We start from the raw sequence: 10,666 nt of genomic DNA on the forward strand, positions 1-10,666 counted from the left end.
TGAGGCGTGTAGATCACTGTCTTTAAGGACTTATCTACAGTGTATTGTGCAAACCCCCCATAATATAACAGGAACTTCTCAAAATTTCTGAGTATTTCAGAACTAGCAAGGATATCTAAAAAGAGAATAAAATAAACTCAGAATATTTTTAGAGAAAGAAGAAAAGAGAAAGAATTGAACTAAAAGAATAGAGAATAAGAGAAGAATAATTTCTGATGATATTTAGGAATAAAAGAAAAACTCTATTTATAGAGCTAAGAGGGAGCCAACGTGCCCACTAAATTAGTTAAAAATCTTGTGGCTTAAGGAAGACTTCAACAAGTTAATCCCGAGCCTTGGGGAAGAGAAAACTCAATCTTTGCGGAAGAAACCGAACGAGAAGCTTGCGGAACAACATCAACGTTCTGATACATTATGTTTTGCAATATAATATTCAAATTTTATAACAATCCCCCATATATTGCAAAAGATAAGAAACAAAGATTGAAACAAAAGAAAAGAAGAAAACATATATTGGGTTTTATAAGATGTAATGCATCAAAGCTAGTATAGCAAGCTATATGAACTAGTCATAAATTGAGAAACTCAACACACAGTGTAGTTGGTATAGCAAGCTATATGAACCAAAGACACTTGAGTGTGTTAGAGGTTTATCAATCACAAGTTTATCAATCACAATACACATCCACAATCCTTGTTGTTATCGTTGTAATGTGCTTACTAGGCCATGTGCGTGCCTGATATTCATGAGTGCTCTAGAGATCATGCCAAGATCTCATGCAAGCGGCCCCATTTGACACTCATATAGGTGATTTCATCAAGTGTATGATGCAAATCATACACCACCAATAAGGGATATGAAGATCATTAAAAACTTTGTTTAATTACAAAGTTTAACCTCTCAATAATGCAGTCTCTAACACTTTCACACACACACACACTAGGAATGAACATATTTGATTTAAAATCAAATTAGTGTTATCAGAACTAACAAGTGACTTGTTTTTACCCATATGAACCTTATTCATGGGATCTTCAATCACAAAGGTTGGGTTACCATCACTTGTTTGTTAGCCAGTGGCTTAAGTCTAATTCCCCTCGATGTTTCTAATATCATTTGTCTTCCCAAGGGTTTTATCAGAGGATCTGCTAGATTCTGTTCTGACTTTACATAGCAATGGAAATAATTCCACTCTTTAGCAGCTGTTTCACCAAATTGTGTCTCAATTGTATATGTTTATTCTTTTCATTGTAATTCTTGTTTTTAGCTATAGCTATTTCCGATTGGCAATCATAGTCTATTGACACCGATGAAGTTGGTTTCATTCCTAGTGGAATGTTTGCTAAGAAGTTTTTCAACCACTCACCCTCACTACCAACCATCTCAAGAGCGACAAACTCAGATTCCATTGTTGATCTTGCAATAATTGTTTGTCTGGCTGATCTCCATGTAATCGCACCACCCCAAGTGTGAATACATAACCACTAGTGAATTTTGTCTCATATGAATCAGAGATCCAGTTAGCATCATTGTACCCTTCTAGTGCAGCAGGAAATCCACTGTATTCAATGACATAATCCATTGAACCTCTTAAGTATCTCATAAGCATGGGAAGTGCATCCCAATGTTCTTGATTTGGACATTTAGTGTACATACTTAGTCTACCTACTACAAAAGCAATATCAAGGCTATAAAAGCCCATCAAGTGTAGTAAGCTCCCAATTATCTAGGCATATTGAGGTTGAGATAATGATTTTCTTCTATTTTTCATTAATTTAGAGTTAGCATCATAAGGGGTACTCGCGGGTTTGAAATCATAATACCCAAACTTCTTAAGAAATTTCTCAATGTATTGTTTTGGGATAGGAATATACTATCTCTCTTCCTTATGATTCTACCTTCTAAAATCACATTGACTTCACCTAGAAGCAACTTATATTTAAGATTCTAGAAACCTTAGTTTTAGAGACTATCTGATTACATGAGTCAACCATTAGCATGTCGTTCATATATAAATATATAAAGACGTATTCTTTATTTCTAGATTTAGAGTAATATCATTAGGTGAAAAGCCAAACTTATTTCTTCAAGTAATTAAGTAAAATTACCTACACCCCCACAATTTTAAAATATGTAAGATTGGTAAACGAGAAAATACCTGGTTGTACTTCTTCATTTGTAGGTAAAGTATACAAAAAATTACTCAAGTACCTTATCTTCTTATTTCTTTTTCTTTCTCATGAGAGAAAATCTTCTCCACTTTTCCTCAAACATTACAAAGGCACGACACATGAAAATTAGGGTTCATCATCATAACTCCAACAAACTCTAAGTTGTCGCCTCGTCTCTCTCTTCTTCATCCTCATCCGTGGTCCCTACAAATGCGATCATAAGCCATCGTTGTTGCGAGCATATTGCTAGCCTCCGGAAGTTGTAACACCCCGAGTTTTTGGCGCTACATCGACTAAATTTTTCCGTAAAAAAAAAATAAATGTAGAAATTTTGAAATTTTAAACTTCAACATAGACAGAAAATAGTACATTATTTATTTTAATCGATTCTTCCGAAAATAAAATGTCCCCATAGTCAGGATCGAAATAAATTTTTAAAACACTAAAATCACAATCCCAAGTCCTCTATCCCATCTCTCTTTCGACCTTTATGCATGTTCAAAAGCGTCAGCCATCGCATCTGTAATAACATTTGCTCCCGTATAACATCACGCATTATACGATCATCGCATTCACATGCACACACAAGCAAGGGTGAGCTAACAATTAATACAATAACCATACCTCGATACCAAACCATACTATGCTCACTTTACCAGATCAAATTACATAAACAAATATGAGTTACACACTAAACCACATTGCATGCATCAATATATATCAAACACCAAATCAGAATGCATACACCAATATGCATCAACAACATATCAGAATGCATACACCAATATGCATCAAACACCAAATCAGAATGCATACACCAATATGCATCAACAACATATCAGAATGCATACACCAATATGCATCAAACACCAAATCAGAATGCATACACCAATATGCATCACGTCCATCCATCCCAAAAGTCATACAAATTGACTATATCACATACTAATTTAACTGTACATAATCTGCCTGATAAGATTTTGGTTAAAAAAACTCATTGAGTAGACTTCCAGGAAAGAGAGGTGCGTCACAATGGACAACTTAAGTACCAAGTCTTTCCTTAGCCAAAGTGTTCCTCAAATAGTTTTTAACAAATTTCTTATTCACAGATTCAAAACAACAGCATATAACATTATCACAGTAATTCAAAGACTTATACAACAAGCACATAAGTTTTTCATTAACAGTAATTGCACAAAATTTCAAAAAATAAATAGTAAAAATATTCCATTTTACACTAATACAATTCCAACTCCAAACTTCATATATCTCCCTCTTATATTTATACAATCCATACTTACACCCATTTATGTTTATTTTATTTCTTTGCTTTTCCACACAAACTCAAAACTAATTTTCTCTTATACCCAAAACCCATCTTCTCATCACTTCCAGTAACACATCCTTTCACTAACACCCTTCATATATCTCCCTCAACTCTTGAAGCGGGACCCACTAGCCTTATTATTTAACCATTTTCTCTCTCTTTCCTTACACTACCTAGATAATATCCATACACACTACTCCTTTCATTTCACTTTCATTTTTCAAACCCACTTCCTTTCACCATTTCTCCTCTTCCATATTATTACAAAAAGATAAAACGTACCAATCTCACTTCCTCTCTGCATCTAATTCACATACTACACTAAATGAAAAAAAAAATATTTTTCTCACTCTCTCTCACACTTTTACTCTCTCACATAACTCCTATAATATAATTTCCTTTTTCCATGCATATACATCCATTTTATTTTCACTTTATTTCAAAGATCCATCTCTCACCAACACCTTCCATTTTAATACCAAAACCTCACAACTTTATGTAAAACTTATACCCCTCAATGGTTTTAGCTAATGTAAAGTAAAATGACTTCAAGAAAATATTATAACCATGATCTAGGCATATTTATAAGAATAAATATACACTTATACCAACCTATACCCCATACAAAAATATATATCAAAAGTGTACCACAACCCTTCATAAAACTTATACCCAATATAAAGCTATACACATGCAAAACATTTAATAAAGTTATACCCCATGCATTAAACATATCAAAGTTATACCCCATGCAACATATATATTAAGCTATACCCCAAATAAAACATATATCAAAGTATACCCCAACCCAATATCAAAGTTATACACATGCACATATATCAACGGTATACCCCAACTCTTCATAAAATGTATACTCATGCATTTTAAAGATGAAACTAACACCACTACCTCATGCTATCATACTCCATAGATATACCCCTTACCTACAACAACTAACATTTTTCATGGTCACTCCCCCTTACATGCATACACTTATTCCCATCAAATATAAACAAAGAAAAGTAGACTCCCCTTACCTCTTAAATGTAGAGAATCTTCCAATGGGTTCTTTGATGTTAAAACTCCTCCACTCTTGTTCCTCTAGTCTTCTACTTCTCACTCTCACTTCACTTATGATAATAAAAATATGTTCTTTCTCCCCCACTTTCATGTGTGCAAAGATGCTTTTAAAGGCTAGAATGAATACCTTAGGATGACTAATGAGACAAATGAACCCCTCTCAAGATACCCAAAAGTCTTGGCCAAAGAGTTAATATTCCATATCAACCAAAAATGCACCAAACAATAAGGAAAATAAGGAGTAATAATACCAAACAAAGGTGCCAAGATTTCTTCTACAAATTTATGTAACCCCAAAAATAACCTTATACCAACCAAGAGTATATAATACAATTTAGAAAAAAAAAAGAAAACAAATAACTCTAACTTCCCTTAAGTAACCAAGGCATAAAAAAAAAATTTAAACTTACCATCACATTTCCTATTCATGTACCATGCAAGGAAGGAGTTAAGAAAACTAAAACCAAGAAGAGAAAACTTCTCCTCTGCAGATTTTAGGTGCACCACAATATTTTCTCTCTTTCATGCAAGATATGGGACCCACATGGGAATCGAACACAGGGACTCAGTTACCCTTTCTACATGCGCCTACCACTAGGCCATTACCTTTTTGCTAACAATATAATGCGAATAACACTATGTAATCTTGTTTTATGCATTTTCGAGGATTAAAAATATTCATTTTCTTAACACGTTTTACACACTCGTAATTAAATATTTTGGATAATTAACTAAAATAAAACTTATTTATATTTTTCTATTCATTATTATTACTAATAATAACGCTAAAACTTACTTCTATTTATTAAAATATATATTTTTCATGAGTCTTACAGAAGTTCTGTCTAGAAAATATCTCAACTTTTGACACGTCTGAAAATGGTTTCGCAAATACCGTATGAGTTTTGGAAACAAAGATTTGATCCTCCGGAATTGAGTTGTTGATGTCAGCCATAAGTACTTAAGATTGTTGTAAAAGCTGAAAATAAAATAATAAAGATCATGAACAAAGGATTTTCTGAGGCGTGTAGATCATTGTCCTTAAGGACTTATCCGCGGTATATTGCGCAAGCCCCCTAGAATACAACAGAAACTTCTCAGAATTTCTAAGGATTTCAGAACTAGCAAGGATCTCTAAAAAGAGAATAAAATAAACCCAAAATATTTTTAGGAAAAGAAGAAAAGAGAAAGAATTGAACTAAGAGAAGAGAGAATGAGAGAAGAATAATTTCTGATGATATTTAGGAATGAAAGAAAGGCTATATTTATAGAGCTAGGAGGGAGCCAACGTGCCTACTAAATCAGGACAAAATCCCATGGCTTAAGGAAGACTTCAACAACTTAATCCCGAGCCTTGGGGAAGAGAAAACTCAATCTTTGCGGAAGAAACAGAACGAAAAGCTTGCGGAACAACATCAACGTTCTGATACATTGTGTTTTGCAATATAATATTCAAATTTAAAGCCCCAACGTTCAAAACATTATATTTTGCAATGTAATATTCAAATTTTATAACAAATAATAATAGTAATATTTACATTTAAATTTATATCACATTTATTTTCAAAGATAAAATTGTAATTATCTAATTTTACCCATTAAAACATTTTTTTAATTTATAATACTCATTTTATATTACACACATAATAAACCTACATCATAATCATAACACAACATTTTACTTGACTCATTCGGATATATTATGAATGTCGAACTTGCACTTGTGGTGACCTCTACTACTCTGCAAAGCCCTTGCCAATGAGTTTCACCCTACCACTCACAAGTTAAGTCCTCAAACACCCTTTTGCCAACTAAAGAAAGACCCCTCAGGCTAAGACCTCATGCTACTCTCCACGACATAATCATCCTTCTCTACTTGAGTTGGGGTTATTGAGAGTGTCAGGATAAACCACCAATGCAAAGTTTCACACATTCATACAACAACAACATTGGACACAACCATGTATCATCTCCACGAGAATCATGGAATTACGTCCATCAATCATTTACTTAATCAACCACATATTCATCATCATCATATCCCTCTCATAATCATATATATATATATATATATATATATATATATATATATATATATGTGTGTGTGTGTGTGTGTGTGTGTGTGTGTGTGTGTGTGTGTGGTTGTGTGTGTGTGTGTATATGTTATACACACACACATATACTTCACACAAACATTGCATACTATCACATGAAACCTCTGATTATACATTAAACAATCAGAAACATCATTACAAGCCATTAGAAGTCACACAATAACACAAATTTTCTTCATAGCAGCTTGATACCCACACTAGGCAAGGAAAATGGCTTGAAAACCCTCACCAACAGCTCTGGAAGGGTCCAAAACCCCCAAAACAACTTAAAGAACGTTCAAAACGGATATCCATAAGCCCGAATTTGAGATCCTAAAACTAAAAGTTGGCTGAGTGGCACTCAGTCCCCCAAAAGGGGCATCCGGGTGCCAGACCACTGAATGAGGGCGCTAGGAGGGTGCTTGGGGGCGCATGAGAGCTGCATTAGGTTGAAAAACCCTCTTATTCTGGCTTTGGTGACCCTTTATACAAGTTTAAATGGTTCCTACAACTCCTTATGTACTGAGACACCTCAAAAAACACACTTGTAACTCAAATTGACCACTCCAAACCCAAACTAGCCATTTTAGACTATCTAAACTCACTTCTACCACTTCCTACACCAATTACAGCAAACTAAAGGCCTACACAAGTCCTAAATGACTCCATTATAGATCCTAAACTATCCAATTTAGCCCAGGCTCTCTAATTCAAAATCTCAGTACTCCAAACATCAATTTTTGCACTTTAACACAACCCAAAACACCAAAACCACTACCAAAACTCACAAATGAACTACCATCTCGTTTCATAACAGATTTCAATCTAACAACACCTCTAACAAATCTCAAATTATCTCATGACAACATCTAGACAATTACTTTCTTACCTCAACCTCTATTTATCAAACTCACCCACTTAAAACTCAAGAATTTGACCACTACCCATCCCAAACTCTTTGAATTCAGTTTCAAACAATAATACATTTTCATCACACAATCATGAAAACATAGAACATCAATTTCACATCATTCCAATTATACACATATCAAAGTACCAAATATCATTATTTAAACAAAGAAAATACTACACTACTATCACGATTACATTCAATTCATCATATTATTCTCATAAATACTATTTTAACACGATAAACATAATCTAAGCAAGTTCTAACTTCCTTTACCTCTCAAAGAACTGCCCAACTCTAAAGAACGTTTCACAGATTGCTTGAAACGCAAGGAATTTCTAGACAGACCTACGAAACACCAAATTGAAAGCGGACAGAGTCCTTAGGACTTTAGATTAACTAAGAATGAGTAGAAGAAGCAAAATTACACATGCAATGACACTTGCTTCTTCCAAAAACAGATTAGGAACAAGAAAAAAATAGTCAAAACTTACTTGCTCTATGACAAAAATTGATCGGCTAGAAATATAGACCTTGTCGCCGTGATCGATTAGACACTTTTTGATCGTCAAAAAAATAACTCAAGAATTATAACTCTTAGAGAGAAAGTAAAAAACTCTAGAAAAGTAGTTTCTAAAAAGATGAGATATTTTAAAATAATAAAACCATTTATAACCATTTAATACTAAAATAATCAAGTTTTGCTATTTTTAAACTATCATCACTTCTAAAATATAATTGAATTTTACATTAGGGGTTGATTTTTCTTTTAAATTTAAAACCATTCCAGTAAAAGAAAACTAAACAAAAGAGAATGAAGTTTTACCGTTTCTTACATTTTAAATCTAATGGCATTGAAAGTAGAAACTGATATTTGATCTTTATCTTATTCTTATAAATTTTTAAATTAATTTCTTTCATACTTGTCTGTTATAATAAATTGTTTCACAATTTTTTAAATTTCATTAATTATGTGCAAGTCAGCAAGAAAAATATGATAATCTAGCTGGAGAGCAAAGGATGGCAATTTCAATTTGTTGGTTTACATATAATAGAAACAGGCGAATAAAAAGATAATTCTACAATATGAATTCAAATGTTGTTTTTAAGTAATGTATTTAGAATTTGAGATAATTAAGACAATTTATTATATATTTAAATTAGGGGATGCTAACTAATGTTTTTAGAATTTGAGATAATGAAGACCATTCGAAATATAACTAATAATAATTGATTCTACTATATTTATCTTAAAATATAAAATAATTAATTTATTAGTTAAAATTGATTTTGTTCTATTTATGTTAAAATTTGAAAATTAACTCAACTAATTAAAATAATATAAATTCATATAATAAATTTTTAAAATAAAAATTTCATTTTTTGTTTTTTTTTATGTTTACAATGGTTTTTAAAATACTCTTTTTGTCTTTTCTAATTTAAGTTTTTTTTACAGTTTAACTATATTTTAATTTTTAACAATCTTAGAATGAATAACAATCAATTATAAAAGAAAGAAAAATGATATAATAACATTAAAATTATTTTATTGTTTAATTATTTTTTTAACTTTTTTGTGTTTACACCAAATAAATTACCAGTTAAAGTTATATAATAAGTTAAAGTTATATAACACTTATTAATATTTTTTCCTCTAAATAATATTTAAAAAATCGTTACTGTTTTATGTTTAGAAAATTATTATAGACATAAAAGATAAAAAATATACTTTTTCCTTTAAAAAAATCTGTTATATGAATTTATACTATTTTAATTAGTAAAATTAATTATTCTAAATTTTAACATAAATTTACTGAAATCAATTTAATTAATAAAATTAATTATTTCACATTTTAACATAAAAATATTGGAATCAATAATCCTTAATTATAGCCTAAACTGTGTGTTATTTCACATTATCATTAAAAAAATCATTTAATTGTTTTAAATTTTACACTTTTTTAAATCTTATAATCAGTATTTTAATATATTGATAAAACATAATTTATTTAACAAGTGAAATTATATTTGTGATTTTTAATAACTGTATATTATATCTAATAAATATCATATTTATTAACATTATAAACTGTATTGGTCCGATCAATTTCAAACGATCAATTTCAAACGATCAATTATCAATAGAACGGTCTAATTCCAAGATCAATGACATTTTCGGCTGAGTTTATTTGGTCAATCACTCTGGATCAAACTCCTTTACACGGACTATTCCGGACCGAGCTCCTTTGGACAAAGTTATTTTGACCCATTACTTTGGACGAAGCTCTTGGACCAATCATTCAGACCAAACTCCTTTGGGCAGAGCTTCTTTGGTCAACCACTATGGGCCGCCTCTTGGACAAATTACTTGTGATTGATCATCCTAATCGAACGACATGACGGATCAGTTAAAGAATGGTTAGATTAACAATGATAATGACAAAACAATCTATTAATGTCAAGTAAAGTATGATTAAGTCGTGATTAGATCGATAAAAAGATAAAAACTCATAATAAATCACTATAAATAAAACTTTAAAATATCACTTTCATATACATGTGTCACTGTATTAATACTATAGTATGATCTACTGACTTTAATATTATAATGTATTCAATAGGTACCCTTCAACCGAACTAGAAAACTCGACCTAGTACTCGTTAAGCTACAAAATACGATATAAACACCTGAGACACGGACAAACACTCCAAGAATTAACACGGACAAACAATCCAAGAATTGACTGTGTTAGAAACCGACCACAAACCTGACGAATAATCCCGAAACATGAACTAAAAATGTTTCTTGCCATTAACGAGTCCAATTATTTATTACATGAATATTGGGTTTATATATATGAATTTGAAAGGAAATCATATATAAATTATGTATATCAATTAAATCAACGAATAGAGCATTAATATTATCAAATATACGTTCGTTAACGAGCACAAACTTTTTTACTTTAAATCTAATTATTATTTATTACACTTAAAGAATGCAATAAATAATTTTATATAGAAATATATCTTTTAAACTCGTTTCATTTCTTAAGCAATTATATATACGTGCAAAGGGAGTAA

Source organism: Vigna angularis, chromosome 11, assembly GCF_016808095.1.
Source record: "Vigna angularis cultivar LongXiaoDou No.4 chromosome 11, ASM1680809v1, whole genome shotgun sequence".
In the NCBI taxonomy this organism is placed as follows: domain Eukaryota; kingdom Viridiplantae; phylum Streptophyta; class Magnoliopsida; order Fabales; family Fabaceae; genus Vigna; species Vigna angularis.